This window comes from Vicugna pacos, chromosome 9 (assembly GCF_048564905.1).
Source record: "Vicugna pacos chromosome 9, VicPac4, whole genome shotgun sequence".
NCBI classification, from domain to species: domain Eukaryota; kingdom Metazoa; phylum Chordata; class Mammalia; order Artiodactyla; family Camelidae; genus Vicugna; species Vicugna pacos.
Window position 1 is genome coordinate 29878777 of NC_132995.1, and position 19464 is coordinate 29898240.

Genomic DNA, 19464 nt, shown 5'->3' on the forward strand with positions numbered 1-19464 from the left:
TTGTCACCCTGAGGCTTGGGCATGATGCACAGTAAATTCATTTATTTAACAAGCCTTTATTGAGTATCTACTGTGGACCAGGCGCTGCCACAGCACTGAGGATGTGGTGGACAGACAGAGATCTTACCCCACAGAGCTGTGTTCTAGTCGGGGCAGAGAGACAGTCAGCAACGGCAAAAGTGAGATACTGTGTATCCTATGATGCTGAATGATCTGGAGACAAGCAAAGCAGGGAATGCAGTAGGGAGTGTGGGGAGGAGGGAGGAGGTTCACAATTTTAATTTGGTGATTAGGGAAGACCTCACTGAGAACGTAGCAGTTGAATGAAGTCCTGGAGGAGGGAAGGTGATATAATGGTGGCCCTTTAGGTAAAAAGTAAATAAAATCTTCTCCTTTGTGGTGTAGTGTAATGGTAAGCCCTTTTTATCAAATCTGAATGTTCTTTTCACCAACTAATCATGATCTCTAGAATTCAATTATTGGTAATACATAGGTTAAAATGCTAAAATAAAAAATATACAGTTATGAAATTTTGAAACCTTTTGGGTGAATTTGTTTATCTGATACTTCTGTACATTTCAGTGAGGCAGGGAGTAAGTTGCCCTGAACAAGGTATATATGGCAATAACAGATTTGGGGAAGTGCAGGGAGGAAGAATGTGGCACCAGGGCCTGAATTGCCACTAGGGGAGCAGGACTGAACGTTCCTTAAGAACTGCTCTCGTTTTGCCTGCCCTGCCCACTCCCATGTTGCCCAGTCCCAAGGATGATCCTGAGGCTCTCAGCCAGTTCCTCCTAACCAAAGTGCTAAGGGAGGCACCCTGGGCTGCAGGAAACAGGCTGATGTGCGGCTTAATAATGCATCTCCCCAGGGGCCCGGTGTGTTTGGAGTTGCGCTGCGGATAGTTGTATAAAAGGGGACACACAGGAAAGCAGTTCTGAGACTTGTAGCTCTATTAGTCTATGGTTAATTTAACAGCTCTCAGAAAAAATAAACGAGTCAGGAAACTCTGAAAGTTTCCTCCTTAATCAGTGCAGGAAAGCAGCATTATTTATGATGACATTCACCCCAACTTTTGAAATGAGATTATTCCCTGTGTCTGCACCTTAGGTTTTACCTTTGTGCCTATAAGTTCCATTCTCAAAAATGCTTCTACAGACAGAAGCTTTAGACCATGGGTCACAAACGCAGATACCTGCAGGGAACAGACAATGCTGGACACCAGCCGGTAGGGACTGCTGGGGACCGAAACACTGGAGAGTGCCTGCCGCTTCCCACTCCTGGGAGTGTTATCAATTGGGAATCAGAGTTCAGTGTTGCTAGAATTTCTCATTTTTTCAACAGAAGCTGGAAAGCCAAATTTTTAGGCAAAAATCTTATGATTTTTTAAATGTTGGCGACTAATTCAAGATAGTTGGCCACACCGTGCAGACCAGTTTATGATCTCTGATATAAACAGATAATTTTGGCACATTATGGAACATGATAGTGAAAGTAGGCAGAGGAGGGACATCTGATCAACCTGCCAGTTTGAGAAGGTACATTTTTTAGGGAGGTGACCCCTTTGCCAAGATTCTGTCTCGTCTATTTATCCAACTAGTAAAAAACTAGGAAAAACTAGTAACTAGTTGTCCTGGTGGCACAGGAGAAAATGCTAAATAGAGAAGTCACAGGCCTGGGTCCTGATGTGGGTTCTTTCACTGTGCCATGTTAAGTAGCTCTCTCAGTCCCTTGGGGTATAATTTCCTTATCTGAAGAATGAGGAGCTGGAATTAAAGGATTTTTTCAAAATGTCCTCCTCCAAGCCTTCGGAGATGCCTTTGATGGGTGGGGAAGGGCAGGGGATCCCAAAGCTCACAGAAAAGCAGTTCAGCCTTTGTTCTGTTTTCTCTTTGGGACTTCTGCTTTTCTGGGTTTTAGATCTTGAGCTTCTGCCAAATATATATATATTTTTATATATTGTTTTTTAAAGAAAGAGTTTCCTTGTTTTCAAAAATGTTTCAAAATCATTGCATTTGTTTATCAGTATCAGTAAGATGTTATTAGTTGAGGTTTGCAAACTCTATGAAGCCGGCAGCTAATCTGAATGATAAGTCTTTTCTCCATTTGCCTACTACTGCTTGTCTGGTTACACCTGGCTGCCAATTACCACCTCAGGCATAAATCAAATCAACAAATAGCCAACAGATATGATGGGAAGATTCTGACATATTATCTAGGTCAATAGCTTGTTTGGGGGGATTCAAGAAAATCTCTGTTTTGGTGAACAGATGTGTTCTTTCTGTGATACTATATTGCTTATATATAATAAAGCCATATTTGCTACTCAATTAACTCTGGTTCACGTGATTTGGTAAATTATATCAGCATTTCACAGTGATCTGCAGCTTCTGGGGGCTCTGCCACTCGAGCAAGTCTGGAAGTCTCTCAACTGACTTTTTAAAATTAGCTATAATTTATTGATAATGTTATAGATACTGGTTTTATGTATATCATCTCTAAGCTCCAGATTATTTACACTGCAATGGAGACATTTTTATCTCTATTTTACTAATAAATAAAGAAACCAAGCCTAGGTGAGGTTAAAGACGTACCTGGACCACATGGGATTCTAACCCATACCTGTCCCAGCTTTATTCTCAACCAAACAACTTTTAAGATTGAGTCTAGCCTTGAAAAGTTAGGAGGCAGGAGTTCTTCTGTTTGAAGCCTTGAGAAGTTAGGAGGCAGGAGTTCTTCTGTTTTAAGCTGTCCCAGGATCAACTGCAAAACTGCTTTCAACTTGCAACTTTCCAGATCCTCTTGCCTACTGATAACCCTTGAATGGCAGTTTTGTTAACTCATAGCTCTTCAAGTTTATTGCCCTGATCTTGATGAATAAGAGGGTCTCTTAATCTAAATAGTCCCTTCCATGGCCTGGACATCTTCAGTGGGAGATGAAAGAACTTTAGGTCTCGGGGTGGAAACAGACTTTTGGGGATGAATAAATGTATTTCTCGTATTATCTCTTGGCTGAGCTGAGTTTCTCCTGTTGCAAAGGAAATGACTTGCCCTGTTGGTTGACCTACCTATTGTTCTGGTCTAATGGATTCAGTTTCCCTAATGGACAGTTTTTTTGTTCAGCAATTTGCTGGGCACATAGTGTATCCTAGGCCAATACTTTGAAATACTGTAACCACTGGATTTTGGGGGGGGTGGTGCTGAAAAGTTCATTTACAAGACAGAATGCCATCATTTTGATTCGTACACTGCAACACTTTCAGAAAATGTTTGTCAACATTATCAATAAGAAACAACAACAATGTGAGGCAGGCAGCATAGGTGTTCTGATTCTCTTTTCTTTTTTTTCTTAATTTTTTTTAGGGGGGGAGGTTTATTTATTTACTTTTTTAATGGAGGTACTGGGGAATGAACCCAGGACTTCATGCATGCTAAGCATGTGCTCTACCACTTAAGCTATACCCTTCCCACCCTGATTTTCTTTTAATAAGCAAGAAAACTTGCTGATCATTCATTCAGTTGGCAAATGGTAGGGCCTGGACTATAACTCAGATATTTCTACTTATAATCCTGCGTGTGCTCTGTTTTACTCTAGTCATCTGGCTCTTCTAACTGGAGGGAAAACCAATTGACTTTCAGCATGAGTCTAGCTTTTGTTAACAGTTCTGAAGGTGATTTTGAAAAATAAAGAAAAAAAGTGTATTAATTGCATGGCTTGAGAAAAATATCAGTAACCCTTGTTTTTCCTTAAATAAAAAAGTAGAGGTCCCAATTATACATAAGGCTTGCCATAACAAAAAGTATGGGTAAGTGGTTCTGAGCCCATCACTACTAGGAAGGAAATGGATGGAACTGGGGACATGTTCCTCTTCCGGGAACATTGTTTTTTGTTTGCTTTGCAGCTCGAGTGATTGATTGATTGATTGATTGCCTTTGACTTCTATAGCTAAATAAAGGAGTTTGTTGATGTCTTTCTCTCATGGAGAAGAGAGAAGTGTGCCGGAACTTTCCCCTTTTAGTTTGAGGTTTTCAGAGCAGGTACTAACAGATGAACCTAGGTTAACGGGATGCCTTTTCTCTTTCCTGAGAGGTTAATCTTTCATCTGGTTTGTGCACCTTTGTGATAACTAGACAGGTATTTAGAAACCACAAGAGCAGTTTGAAGTACACTTGGGTTGCCCTAGACAGAGATGACACAGGAATGACCTACCTAGAGGGTAAGAACATGGTAGTTGGGTAATTATTCAGTTCCATGTCACTTAGAGCCGTACTTTCTACCTTAGTTGTACAAGCGATTATACAAAGAACTCTTAAAACATACTGATGCCTGAGACCCATCACCCCAAGGTTGGGGCAGGGGCTAAACAAAGGTAATTTTTAAATTTCCCAGGTGATTCTAACATGCCGTAAGGTTTGAGAATCTCTGGTTGAGGCTTCCAGTCTCTTGCTCAAAACTAGGTGGGATAACCCCAAAGGACAGCAGTTCTTTCTGCCAGAACATTACAGGTATGTTGGGCGAATGGTTCATTCAATGTAAAATACACATTTCTTGAGCACCTGTGTTCTAGGTGCTGAGAGTTCTTCCAGGAACAAGACTGAGCCTGCCTCTGCCTCCAGATGCTGGCTTTCTCATGGGCGTAGACAAACACACACACAGGTCTGTGGTGTTTAAATGGAAACAAACTGAGTGACTAGGGGTCAAGGAAGGCCTCTGCAAGGAACCAGCTTTGCAAGACCTGAAGGAGCAGCTGTACCTCGAGCCAAGGATAAGGCAGAGGGAACCGAGGGTGACAAAGTCCAGAAACAAGGAGAGTGGTGTGTTTGAGGAACAGAAAAGACTGCAATCACTTTCATTTATCTAGAAAGAAGAGTGGCCATAGCGAGCAAGCTTCAACCTGACATTTGTTATAGTTTCCACAAATCACTGTGTTCTTGCCAAATAGAACACACTTTGTGAAGGGAACACAAAGAGAAGTGTCCTCCGGGAGCCATGATACTGTGTGCTGGACAAAGAGGGCTCCACGCTATTAGCCCAAAATTGCTGACTATGAGAAAAAGTTAGGCAGTCCTCCATGACACTTAGATAAATCCTGAAAAGGGGAAAATTCAACTATCTATTTGATATTCAGAAAATTTGGCCTAATTCTTTAGTCTTTATATTAAAATTTTTTGTACATTGTAAAATGATTATAAATCAATAAAAATGTTTAAAAAAATAAAAATAAAATGATGTTGAACTTGAAAAAACAAGATTTTGGGGGGTGGCGGCGAGGTAATTACGGTTATTTATTTATTTATGGAGGTGCTGGGGATTGAACCCAGGACTTTGTGCGTGCTAAGCAGAAACTCTTTAGTCTTTTATCTTGTTGCTAACCATCACTCTGCTAGCCTCACTTTGGAAGACACTCAGTTCTCTGATGTACTATTTTTGAGGTCTCTACCCAACCAAACTTTCTGGAAGGTGGAATATTTGTCAAATATCTATCATATTGGAGAAATCAAATGTGTGCCTGTAGGAGACCTAATTTTTTTCTTTTTTTTATAATTGAAGTATAGTTGATTTGCAATGTTGTATTAGTGAGACCTAATTTCTATGAATTTCTTGCTTTAAGAAGCATTGACTAAACTCCTTTCCTTCTTTTCACACAAGACTTCTACTTAAATTGTACAAGATCACTAGCTGCTTAACATCTAATGGTAACCAGAGAAAAAAGCCACACTGATTTATTTTCAGCAAAACTTTCTAAGGCCTCTCTGCTCTTAAATTAAAAAAAAAATTATTTTCAATCACATAACCTGGAATTAATTTTCCTGGTTGGCATGTTGTTACTCATCCACTATAAAACAAACCATGGAGTTCAGCACAAAGAAAACAATTATAGTTAATATGCATCCTTAACCAGAATGCCCAAGAATTCCAATAACTCCCAAATACTTTTACATAAGAGATGGTATGGTGCCCTGGTAAAATGAGTGCTTCAAAAGATGATCTTAATAAGAATGATAGCCCTTCTCAAGAAATCCATAGGAGACAAGAAAAAACTCACTCAGTTATTAAAAAAACAAAAAAACAAAAAAAACAAAGATTGCTGTAATTGTTAAAGGATTTGTTTTATTCCTAACAGTAATATGTGAGTTTTATAAGCTCTTTCCAAGACAGAAAAAGAAGTGTGAAACCTGGCCAATGGGATCATGGAAAGATGGTGACCAAATTACAGTCATGGCTATAACCAATGAACTTAATGGTGAAAAACAAGTCAAGAAATATTCAGAGGAAACCTAGTGCAATTTTCTCTTTTTTTGAAGCTTAAACAAGACAAGATGGATTTAAATTGCACCAGGATGGATTTCTTCTTGAAATAAGATGCCCATAATGCCTATAAAACAAGCCAGTTGATTAGAAAAATACACGTCTACAGTTTCCATTAGTCCTTAGGCTCTGTGGTATAAGGCATATGTGTTTTTTAAGCACACCAATTACCGTACCCGTAAATGAAAATTTAGTATTAATAAATGAATAAAAATAATTAATTAGTGGATATTTATTTCCTTCACAAAATTTGCCGGGAGGCGAAAAGGACCACGCCTATCTTTTTCATTATTGTATTCCTAGCCCCTAGCATGGTACCTGACACTTCACAGATGACCTTTAAATATTTATTGAATGAATGAATTTCTTAAATATCAGCTGCATGTCATACATTTCATCCTTCCCAACATGATTTAGATGTACTTCTCCAGGAGCGCTTTTATTACCCAAAGAGCAGCAGATGGACAAAGAGAGGGAATAAGAGGCTCAGGGATGTCTTATCAAGGAAAACGGCAAAACCTCTTTTCTCCTGACGACCTTTTTAAGATGAGGACAAGCAACTGTTTATAAAAGCAAAACAGTGGACGATTTGAACTGTCAAGTAGGATCATGTTTTGAAGTATATTCCCAACTAAAAGCAGGAGATAAAATAGATACAACTTAGAGACTCTAAGATCTGTCCCTGATTAAGTAGGCCTAAGAGTAAGAGTCTGAAGGATGGACGCCTGGCTGAGCACATCCTTTGGATATTGTTGTCACCAGCAGCCTTGAGATTTGAAAACAATGCTGAACAGGCTTTGAATTGATCTTTAAGGTGCTCTGAACTACAGCTGAAAGCCTGCCTGGCCCTCTTTTCTATTTGCTTAAACAAGAGCCTGAAAAGGAAGGCTGAAGAGCTTTCTAGTGATATCCTTACCCCTGTTCTAAAAAGAACCTATGTTCTCCACTGAATTAAGGAAATTTCACAATTCCCAGGGGCTAATGTGTTGTTAGCTTTTACTCACTACTGAACCAACTCACATTCCTTTCAGATTTTTAGAGTGGAAAAGTCTCTGAGCTCTTCAAGCCACTATTCATTATTGCAGAAGGATGAAAATCATGTTATATTCCATAATATAATGGGACATAAAACATTTAAATTATGAATCTACGTAAAATGTGTAAAAAATTTAAAAAGCATACCTTAACATTTATAAGTACTTATCGTTGGTCTGTGAAAGAACATCTTCTTTAGTGCCTCAACCTGTCAATGAATGTCAATAATGAGTGAAAGATACTTCATACACACACATTTGCTCAGTATCTATTATTAATAATTTATTATTATTTATATGGGAATAATAATTCCTTCTTCTTTAGCCAGCACAGCTCCCAGCCTGGTACACATGCATGGTGAGGTTGCCACTCCAACAATCTTCAGATTAAAAACAGAATTTGCTGCATATTTAATTTGATAAATATAATTAAAATATATCTGTTCCGTTTGTCTCAACATGTGTTCATATGTATATGTATGTGTACATGTATATATAAATATATGGATTAATGAATTTAATACTATGACAAAATTGGAAGTTGCTGATCTGGCATTACTTTTTAAATAATAGCTTTATTGAAATGGAATTTACTTACCATAAAATTCACACTTCAGTGGTACTTTGTATATCCACAGAGTTGTACAAACATCAGCACAATCTAATTATAGAACATTTTCATCAACCCCCAAAAGCACCTATTAGCAATCATGCTCCATTTTTCATCTCCTTCCCTCCAACCCACCTTAGGCAACCATTAATCCACTTTGTGTCTGTCTAGATTTACTTATGCTGGACATTTCATATAAATGGAATCATATATGTGGCCTTTTACATCTGGCTTGTATCATTCTGCATAATGTTTTCAAGGTTCATCCATGTTGTAGCATGAATCAGTACTCAGTACTTTTTATGGCTGAGTAATTTTCCATGGTGTAGATATACCACTTCCGTTCATCCATTCATCAGTTGATGTTAATTTGGGCTGTTTCCACTTTGGGACTATTATGAATAATGCTGCTGTGAACACTTGTGTGTAAGTTTTTGTGTGGACATATGTTTTCATTTGTTTGGGGTTTCTGGGTCATGTAATAACTATGTTTAACTTTTTGGAGAACTGTGTTCCAAAGTGGCTGAACAATTTTACATTCCCACCAGCAATGTATGAGGGTTCTGATTTTTCCACATCCTCAGCAACACGTGTTATTGCCTGTCCTTTTTATCATAGCCATTTTAATGGATGTGAAGTGGTATCTCATTGTGGTTTTGATTTGTGTTTATTTAATAGCTAATGATTATTAGAGTGCATTTTTCCATGTGCATATTGGCCATTATTTATCTTCACTGGAGAAATGTTTATTCAAAAATATTTTGCATGTTTTAAAATTGGATTATTTATCTTTTTATTGTTGAGTTGTAAGAGTTCTTTATACATTCTGGGTACTAGACCCTTATCAGATGTATGATTTGCAAATGTTTTCTGTCATTCTGTCTTATTTTGCACTTCCTTAATGGTGTCCTTTGAAGCACAAAGGTTTTCTATTGTGATACTCAGTTTATCTAATTTTTTTGGTTGCTTGTGCAAATGTCTTTAATTTTAATGAAGTCCAGTTTATATTTTCTTCTGCTGCTTATGCTTTTGGTGTCGTATATAAGAAACCATTGCCTAACTCAGTCTCCTGAAGATTTACTATGTTTTCTTCTTAGAGTTTTATAGTTTTATCTCTTACATTTAGGTCTATAATCCCTTTTCATTTATTTTTCATATTTGATGTGAGGTAGGGATCCAACTTCATTCTCTAGCATTTGTATATCCGTTGTCTTTCTCAATTTAAATGTTTTGGCACTCTTGTTAAAAAAAAATCAATTGACTATAAATGTAAAGGTTTATTTCTGAATTCTCAGTTCTATTCCATTGATCTATATGTCTATCGTTATGCCAGTACCACCCTGTCCAGTTACTGTAATGTTGTAGTCAGTTTTGAAATCAGGAAGTGTAAGTTCTCCAGCTTTCTTCTTTTTCAAAGTTGTTTTGACTGTTCTGTGGTTATCACTTCTGTGTCTCACTAAAGTAGGGTCTAATCCTTAGTTTTGCAGTTTTAGGATCTTGATTGTATTAGTTGCCCCTCAAAGTGAACGGTACCAGAGCATTACTTCGTACCCCTCAAACCTGCAAGAAAATACCAAGTTTCATATGCATTTTGAGATATTCTTCTTTTTTTTGGTAACCTCAACCAAAACACCTATACAGGGAGTTTCCCTTCATAAATTAATAAAAATCAGCTTGATAAACATGGAAGTGGAAACTAAGGCTGAAGGGAGGGATATAGTATAATGGTTAAGGGTTATAGGCTTTACACTGTGGAAAACAGTATGGGGATTCCTTTAAAAACTAAAAATAGAGTTATCATGTAATTTAGCGATCCCACTCCTGGGCATATATCTGGAGAAAACTCTAAATCAAAAAGATATATGCACCCCAATGTTCATAGCAGCACTATTTACAATTGCCAAATATGGAAGTAACTTAAGTGTCCATTACAGATGATTGGATAAAGAGGCTGTGGTATATGTATGTGCATAAATATATGTGTGTGAGTGTGTGCATGTGTGTGTGTGTGTGTGTGTGTGTGTATATATATATATATATATATATATATATAAAATGGAATACTCCTCAGCCATTAAAAAAAAAAACCAGCAATGAAATAATGCCATTTACAGCAACACTGATGGACCTGGAGATCATTATACTAAGTGAAGTCAGTCAGAAAGAGAAAAAAAAATCATATGATATCATTTATATCATTATATATTCCACATATCATTTACACGTGGAATCTAAAAAGAAATGACCCAAATGTACTTATTTATAAAACAGAAACAGACCCACACACATAGAAAAAAAAGTTGCCAAAAGGGAAAGGGGAGTGGGAAGGGGTAAGTTAGGAGTTTGGGATTAGCAGAAACAAGCTACTGTATACAGAATAGATAAACAACAAGGTCCTACTGTTGAGCACAGGGGACTATATTCAATAGCTTATAATAACCTATAATGAAAAAGAATTTGGAAAAGAATACGTATATGTATAACTGAATCACTATGCTGTACACCACCAACATTGAAAATCAACTATACTTCAATTAAAAAAAAAAAAGAGTGACAGTTTTCAGGACCAATTCATGCTAAGTTTGAATCCTATCTCTACTGCTCAATGATTATGTAGTCAGGGCAAGATTTTAAGCCCTCTCCATCTGTAAAATGGGGAAAATAATCCCTTTCTCATGGAGTCATTATGTAGATAAAATAAAATAAAAAATCCTTAACACAGTGCCTGGGACCTGGTAGATTTCAGTAAATGTTACCCTACTGAGTACATGTGTAGAACTGGGGTGTGGAGAACTGCTCTCCGTTGTAGCACAGGCTTCCTAGTGACTTGAGTCGTTGTGTCTGCAGATATGGGGTCTTTTTGGTTTGAAAGGCATTGGGTAGGAATGGAGTCACTTTTACTCTGGAGTGGGATAGAGGGACCCGGAGAGCCTTGCTACCACCTGGCTCTGGGCATTCCATTGCCTGATGGAACTAATAGGCCAGTGTTGCCAGATTTTGATGTTGTTAATGATACTGATTCTTGTTAACTTAAATTGCAATTTAATGTAGCCTCTAAATTCTCGGATTCAGAGCCATCCTTTGCAACAGCTTTTCCAGAGCGCACATATCCAGAAACCTCAGTTACCAAGAATGCTACTGAGATTTAAGAAATAAGTGAAAACCAGTCATTGAGCAGTCAAAATAGATGTCACAGAAACTTGTGTGTAAGTTCTCAGAGGAGAACCCACAGAAAATCTTTACTCAAAATTGAAAGTCTAAACTAATAGAAGAACCTGTGTCTAAGTTCATAGTAGAATACAAGCATTGGAGAAACAAAACAAAACAAAACAAAAACAGGAAAGATAGTTGTTAGGTAGAAAAATGGAGAAGTGTCAGCATAGTAGTGAAAAGGAAATACCAAAAACAAACAAACAAACCAGATTTAAGTTTATAAAGTAATCATAAGAACAGCATTCTAGAAGTCCTTTATTATAGGGACAAATAAATTACATAATTTTGAGGGCATTCATTGGGCATACTAGAATGCAATGTTTATATTAATAAGGATGCTCCTTAATCACCAAGAGTTAAGTAATTTTCAAAGGGCTGTGTTCAAGAAAACGTCAGTTTCTTGAGGAGAAAATTTCTGTAAAGTAGGTAAAGTTTTCATTTAAATGGAATATCTTATTCTCCCAGTGATGCCAGATAAATGAGATGTTACTGGCCTTAAATTTGACTCAACAGGTTGAATTTGCAAACTAAAGCAGTATTCAAATAAGTAGCGTAAGGAGCTCAGAGATGGACTGTTTCCATGCATTCTTATCCTAGCGTGTGGTTGTTACTAAGTATCCTTGAGGGGAATCGAAACTGTAATTGTAACTTCTTTCTCAGCAGGATTTTCTCCCAGCCTCTTCAGTATCTCAGCTAAGCTGAGTTGTGTTGATCAACTGGGGAAAGCTTTAGCGGGGAACATAAAGAATGAAATTACTTGGCAAGTAGCACTCTATATACCGCAGCCACTCCTTTCTGGCCAGGCATAAACAAGCAGTGACATTGCTGTATATTTCTTTGTAGAGACTGAAATTCACAAGATTTCTGTCAAGTGAACGTTGAATGCTAAATATGACCCTCACTGGATTTGAAACACTAAACAGTTTCGAACAAACATATGGTAGGCTGACTGAAGTTCTAACATTCCATTATTTTGTCTTCTCTCATTCTAATATGGATGGTAAAGTTTTAATCAGGTATTAAAACCAGCTCAGGCCCCGAAAGAGAGACCCATAGAATTTTAGAGCCGGAATGCTTTTCCAAAGTGTGTCCGGCCTCTTCATTTTTTACAGAAGGGAAAACCGAGGCCCTGGGACACGTTTTAATTTAATGTAGGTCATTCAGTTAATTAGTGACCGAGCTAGAGGGAACCCAGGAGTCCCCACGCCTGGGCCAGTGGTTTTCTAGCATAATACCCTCCTTACTCCTGGTCCAGTGTCACCATCTCCCTCTTTTCTTCCTTCCTTTTTTTCTTCTTTTTCCTTGGTTTGGTCTTTCTTTCCCTTTATAGTCGTGCAATTTAGAGCGTGGGCCTGAATATCGGGAAGGCCAGTGTCAGTCCCAGCTCCCCACCACTTGAGGTGCGCGCTCTGTATCTAGATCAGGACTTGGGGCTGGGTCTCTCCTTAGCCTGGAGCCTTTTCCGCGGCAGGTGCTTAGCACCGGGACTGAATCGCTGCATCATCGCGGCGCCACTCTCCTCGCTCCCGATTTTACAGCACAGACGCGCCCGCCCCACCGCGGTCTCGGGCGAAAGGAGAACGTGGGTCCGAAACCACGGCTGGGTTAAGAGGGAGGCTCTGGAAACCCTCGCGGTTCCTCGGCGGCCCGGGGCTGGCGGGGCGATGCCCAGCGTGTGAGTGACCTCGGCGCCGACCCCGCCACCGGTCAGCTGGCGGCCGGGGCGTGCCTGTCGGGCCTGACGTGGCGGCGGGGCCTCGGGGAAGGGAGAGTCGCCGGGAGGGCGCGGCCTGACGTGGCGGCCGCGGCGGGGCGGCAAGGGGAGCCGGGCCACTGCACTGCCCCGCGCTCCGGCCAGAGGGCGCCAGGCCCCAACACTTCCCCGCCCCGAGGCTGCCCGGGGCTCCCGGAGTAACCGCCCCGGCGATTGGGTCGGCGGCGCGGCGGGGCCATGTTGGAGCCGGGCGGCAACCCCCGCCTCCCGCCGCCCTCGGCCCCAGGTCAGGCCGGGCCGTGAGGGAAGGAGAGCAGCAGAAGGGATCCTCCCTCTGGGGTCGCCTGACGCGGCGGGAGCGGCGGCAGGAGCTGCCGCGGTCTCAGCCGCCCCTCCGAACTCGGGCCAATCAGCGGCGCGGGCACAAATATGCAAATGACGCGCCGGTGTTGCCGGAGTGCCGCTCGCAGGGGCTGGTGGGGTCGTGCTGGGGGAGTGAACTGGGCCAATCAGGCGGGTGCGTGGCGGCGCGGGGGAGGCGGTGCCCCTTCACTCCTCCCTCCTCTCCCTCCCGGCCCCGCGCTGACAGGGGGGCCTGGCCGCGCCGCCGGTAAGTGCTGCCGCCGCCCGTCGCTGCCACCCGCCGCCCCAGGCGTGGGGAGGAAGCCCGGGGGCGTCGTGGGGCAGAGGTCGCTGCTCAACTGGTGGGGAGAGGCGGGGGCAGGTTCTGTCAGCCGGGTGGTCGCCTGAGGTCGCCCCCACCCGGCCAGCCGCGCGTGTCAGTCTCGGTCGAAGCGGGGGGCGGCGGGGGCGCCTCAGTCATGGCGAAGCCCGAGAGCCCGCGAGCGGCGGTGAGTACGTGCTGCCGCCGCCGCTCGGCCGGGGGGGTGCGGTGGGGGTCGGGACAGACGGGGCCACACCGCTGCCGCCGCGGAGGTGAGGGCCCGGGGGCGGGCGGGCGCGCGAGGAGGTAGGGGAGGGGGCGCTGCCCGCACGTGCGGCCCAGCCCGCCGGCGGCCCGCCCCGCGCCTGTCATGGCTGCGGGCTGCTGCCCCCGCCCCGCAGCCCGCAGACCCCGGGGTCGGGACCCGGCGCCCCGCCTGTTGCGTGGGATGGAGGTGAGGGCAGGGCAGGCAGGGCGTGGGTGGGCAGGACTCCCCTTCCCCGCCCAGCGGGAGGTCGGGGCCTCCAGTTTGCTCGCTTCCCTCTCGAGGGTCGGGCTTCCCTCCATCCTGCAGCCTCTTCCCCCGCCCGCCTGCTTTCTCGCCTCCGTGACTCATGACAGGGCGTCCCGCTCGAGCCCTGGGTGCCCTCGAGGCCGGGACGCCCCCGGCGCTTTCCCAGGCCTGGCCGGCCGGGTTGCGACCGCACTGTCTTTCTGTGATCCTCCGTCCCAAGGGGCAGTCCCGGGGACCTCTCTACCTCCACAGCCTGGCCCGGACCCCGCCAGCCCCGGTGTGTGTCCAGCCTCCGCCACTGCTGCTGCTTTCTTGGGATCTGGGTGTGGGACGTGATGGGTGGTTCCAGGGCTCTCTTCTCGGACATCCATCCCAGAGCCAAACACGACCCGGAAAGCCTGGGTGTCTGACTGGCCTGTCGCAGTCGCCAGCTCAGCGTGGTTTCTGTTTGTTCCTTTTTTGGTTTTGTTTTGCCTTTTTTTTTTTTTTTTGGAAAATAAAACTTTTCAGAACAAAGTAGGCAAGAATTTTTAAAAATTGTGCTATTAACTGTTATACGGCTGCTTTTTTATAACCCTGGATTTGATACTATTGTGATTTTTATCGATTTATGTGAAATACTCATAACTCCCTCGAGTACTCCCCATTAAATAAAGTTTATCTTCATTAATGCAATTACTATCACAATTTAGTTTTTCAGTTTTGCGTTCCACTTTTCACCCTTTCTTTTTCTCTGATTTCATACTCTCCCATTCTACTTAGGTAGCTATGATCTTGAACAGAAAAGGGGGCTTGTATTTGTAGTGTTACTTAACCTAAACTCTGTGCATAATTTTACAGGTACTTAGAACTACTAGGTCTACAAACACCTGAATGCACAGAAGGTGAACTTAAGGGGAGATTCCACATTGCAGAAGGAGGGTTGTGTTTTGTGTGTATGTGTTTTGTTTTTGTTTTCTTTGCAATAGAAGAGGATGAACATAGTGTTTCTTTGGATTTACCGAACTTGAATTTAAATGTGACTTGTAAATAACATATCACAGAGCCTTCCATGTTATTGATATTTGATAAATACTTGTTAAATGAAAAAATATCTGTTGCTCCAAGCGAGTTAAACTATGTCCAACACTTTTTTTATTTATGCTTCAATTGCCTTAACTCTTCACGTTAGTTATAGTATACTACAAAGTATTGGCAGGTCCTGGTTATCCTTGGGGAGTTTCCTGTAAACTGCAGATCATATAGGATAGACATAAAATGATCCAGAAAAAAACAGAGTAGTTGCCTCCTGCATTTGCTTCCAGCATCTTTGTCATCCTTAAACAGTTTTAGGAGAGTGGATATTGTAGAGTTAAAAAACAAAAACCTTGTTATTGGTTAGAAGATGAGGTCCTAGGGACATAAGATAGCATTAGGAAGAAAACATCCTGCTGGTGTAACCAGTAAAGGCCTTCTTGACTTGGAAGGAATGCTGATTGGAGAGAATCAGGACTTTATCACTTTACTACTGTGTAGTTGTAGTCAAATTTCTTAAATGCTGTGAATCTTAGTTTTCTCCAGTTTTACAATTCTCTGATTGTAAGTATTCTATGATGTCTTCCTCTGAAATGCAAAAATCATACCTGGATTTAAGTATTAGAAAAGACAGAGGTTTTGAAGCAAATAGTGGTTTATTGGTATTTCAGGTAAGATGGCATTACTTGAATACATCTTTAGAACAACCTCAAGTGGGCAAGTGTGAATAAAGATAAGAAAGTATTGTTCATGGAAAAAGCCCATGACAAGATAAGATTAATCATAGCATTTTTAACTTGGAAGTATCTTTAGAAACTTTTTGACTCTTAAACCCCTTATCTAATATAACTGAATTCCTTCCATAAGGCACTGAACTAGACCTTGGCAGTTTACCTAGGGAAACAAGATGGAACTGAAGGAGGGGCTTCTTGTATAAATTTAAGAGGCAGGAACTGAAGTAGCATTACAGAATCAGAAGTGAAATCTTTTGAAGTTTCTATCAGTAGTAAAATAAAAATTTTGGTACATATGAACATTTTAGATTTTCTGAAGAGTTAGATCGTTGATATAAATATAGTAGAAGAAAAAGTCAACTGAATACTTTGACAGAGAAGGAAAAAAATGAAATCCTAGAGAGATCAAAGTCTATAAAGGAAAAATTAATATGATTGAAATAATTTACTGGGAAATTTCATCAGGTACCAGTATAGTGAATAAAGAACACAGATAAGCAAATGGAAACTTGAGGTAGTTGGTCAGAGTGAAATGAGTTATGAAAACTAATTATGAGAGTATTGACATCAGAAGAAATTTGTTGACACTGAGGAGATAGAACCATTTTATTGTAACCTTTCAAATGGTTTGTAGATGTTATGGTCTTAACATGATTAATATGTTTTAACAAGATACAGATTTCTTATATGATGGTAGATTTAGCTTTTTTACACTTAATTTACTTTGTAAATATAAGTTGCCACATTCTGGTTTTAGAAATCTTTTTTAACACATTGTGTCTCTTTGCTCCTTATTTGGGCTTCACTCCCATACAGTCCACCTCTCCGAATTTTACCAATCTGTGAGTACTCAGGTCAAATTCCACCTTGACATTTGTAACCCTTAAGAATTTCTCCTTCCCATGAAATCATAGCATTATTATTTGTCTCACTTATTTGGCATCATGTACAATTTATTGCCCTTGAGTTTACAGGAACACTTTTTGCTCTCTTTTAGAAACAGTTGGAAAGCTGATCAAGTGACAGTAGGACACCCAGAGGAGGGGAAGCCACTTTGAGCTATAATTTGTTTTCTGGACTCCAGGTCATTCATATCCATTCATTCATTCATTAGGCAGATTTATTAAGAGATCCCTTAATCTTCTTGTTGACTAGTTATATGTGATATAATGTGATCCCTGTCTTTGTAGAATCAATAGTCTAATAGTGGAACCAGATAATGAACAACCAAAGAAATGTAAAATTACAGCTTGGGATGAATTCAATAAGAGAAGAGAACAGAGTGCTATAAGAGAGGAAAATGGGGAGGAATTTAGTTTGTGTGGTCAGAGAAGGCCTTCCAGGTGCAGATACTTAAGACATAAAGAGTAAGAAACTAGGCAGGAAAAGAGTTTCCTAAAAGGGTGAAAAATATGTCTATTAAGGCAAGAAAGAGATTAATATGTTGGAAGAAATGAAATTCATCGTGGCAGGAGCATAGTAATAGAGGGAAACCATGCAAAATGAAAGAGAGAGAGGCAGAGAGCAGATTGTATAGGGCCTTGCAGGGCGTGTTAAAGACTTTGGGTTTTACTAAGGACATTGCAGTCATTGGAGATTTTGAAGCAGAATGCTTTAATTTAAATTTTAAAAATATCACTTTGATTGAGAATGGACTGGAGAAAGGCAAGAGTGAAAGCAAAAACTTTGTGCTACTATAGTTATTGAGGTAAGACATGATGGTAACTGGAACTAGGGTAGCAGCTGTAGAGGTGAAAGAATAGAAAAGGTGATATGTGTGTATGTGTATATGTAAAGTTTGATTTGATAGAGGCGGAAGATGGGAATGGTGGGGGAATTGACAACTTGATGAACTGGTTGTAAATGAAAGGTGTCAGAAATGACTTTCAGGTTCCTGGCTTGAACTAGATAGAGGGTGAGATGTACTGAGATAAAGATGAGGTGGGGAAAAAGGTAAGAAACCAAGTTTTGAGTACCGTCCATAAGACAAGTGCTTTAGAAGGTGGGGACTGCTTTTATCTGAGTGATAGGTGCCTCAGTCAGGATAGGTTTAGCTATGTGTGTGAAACCCATATTTATAGTGTATGTTTTGAGAGGAATGAGTAGACTTCATATTTATGTTATAAAAATTTGTAACTGACATGATCTTTTTAACAGTGTACCTCAGGTTTTGAAAAGTTTGTTTGTGATTAGTATCTTAATAGAGGTTATATTAAATGTGAAGGTTTGAGAAAAAATTAACTTGAATGTAGTAGTAGATGAGCTTATGTAATACTTGGTGATGGTGCAGAATACCAAAGTCTTGTAGTCTTGATATTCTCAGGAAATTAGCAATCCTTAAAGTGGTTAGCTTGTAGGCAGCCTGATAGTAAATTTATCATTTTTAATGAGGCTTCTGGTGCTGATGAGTAAAAATTATAGGTTAGGTCATTAGTAGCTGTTATTTATCAAATAGCTGTAGAAATTGATGTTTTGTTGTAATTTGGCATTATTAAGTGAAGTTAACCAAGTGAATATTTTAAGGTTTTTTTCTTTTTTTTTTTGGTTGTACTTGGTGAAACTTTTTTAACCAGTAATTTTAAACATTGTTATTGCTGTGACGGGACATGGTTTGGAATCTGGAGGAAGGAAGAAAAAAAAAAAGGTTATTTTTCTTGTCCAGTTTCAGTTTAGTTTACCTGACTAAGCAGCAGCCATATAAAGTATATTAAGTTTTATTCTATTGGAAATCAGTCACTATTTTTCTGAAAGATAACTGCTGGATATCTTGTTAGTTCTTTTATAAGAAGAAGGAAAAACTGGATAGTATAGTGGTTAGGTTTCATATATTTTGTGTAAAATTTGTTTTATCTTAAAATTTTGTACTTTATCAGTTTGAGTAAAATAAAAATTGTTTTTCCTGTAATTAGCTGACTCAAATTCAATATATTTCTCTCTATATTTTCTCAGTTATGTTATCTTTGCAGTGTTTATCTTTAAAAGACAGTTAAATACTTATTAAATTTTTTTTTCCATTCCAGGAACTGGGTAGCTTTACCTAAAATAAATCTAGGAATTTAAGATGATAGATTTGGTGTACTTATTTAGTCTTTTACAGACAAAGAAACTGATGTACTGAGAAACCAAGTTGCCTGAGGTTCCTAGTATTAGGGAATATTTTATTTCAGAGGTTGCATAATTTAGTGAATTCACTGCATATCCAAATATAAAGAGTACACTTATTCTGCTTTTGTGAACATGGTTGGAATCAGTAGTATACGGAGCTTACTTAAGTCCTTTGAGAGACCATCCTTTATTTGTTTACCAGTGGTTTTTTTTTGAATGACATATACTCTAAGTGGTGATTTATAAGTTTTTACTTACTTATGCTTTATGTTGTTCCAGTTAGGTTTTTTTTTTAATTAGATTATAATTGACATTCAGAAAAGTGTAAATCTTAAGTATATAGCTGTATAACTTACTACAAAGTAGACATTTCTGTGAAACTACCACCTAGGTCAAGGAATAGAATGTTCCTATTATTGGCACCCCAGAAGCTCCCCTCATACTCCCTTCCCAGTTATCATTCCCTTTCAGCCTTCCCAGAGGTAGCCGTTAATGCTTATTCCTAAAACCATAGAGTAGTTTGCCTGTTTTTGAACTTTGTGTTAATGGAAT

The 19464-nt window shown here is 40.3% G+C and overlaps 1 protein-coding gene across 10 annotated transcripts in view; it reads left to right on the plus strand.

The window, feature by feature from the left end:
- CHD9 (chromodomain helicase DNA binding protein 9) overlaps positions 1–19464 on the plus strand; it is a 210194-nt gene that overhangs the window by 33514 nt on the left and 157216 nt on the right. For 5 of the 10 annotated variants that reach the window (XM_072967359.1, XM_072967367.1, XM_072967364.1 and 2 more), the window contains exon 1: positions 13371–13491. The exons of 3 other annotated variants lie outside the window; for them this stretch is intronic. The gene's annotated coding sequence lies outside the window, so the exon portion shown is untranslated. Of the gene's footprint in view, positions 1–13353; positions 13492–13527; positions 13733–19464 lie in introns of those variants that run through there. 2 more of the 10 variants (XM_072967365.1, XM_072967361.1) reach the window with 2 other exon arrangements.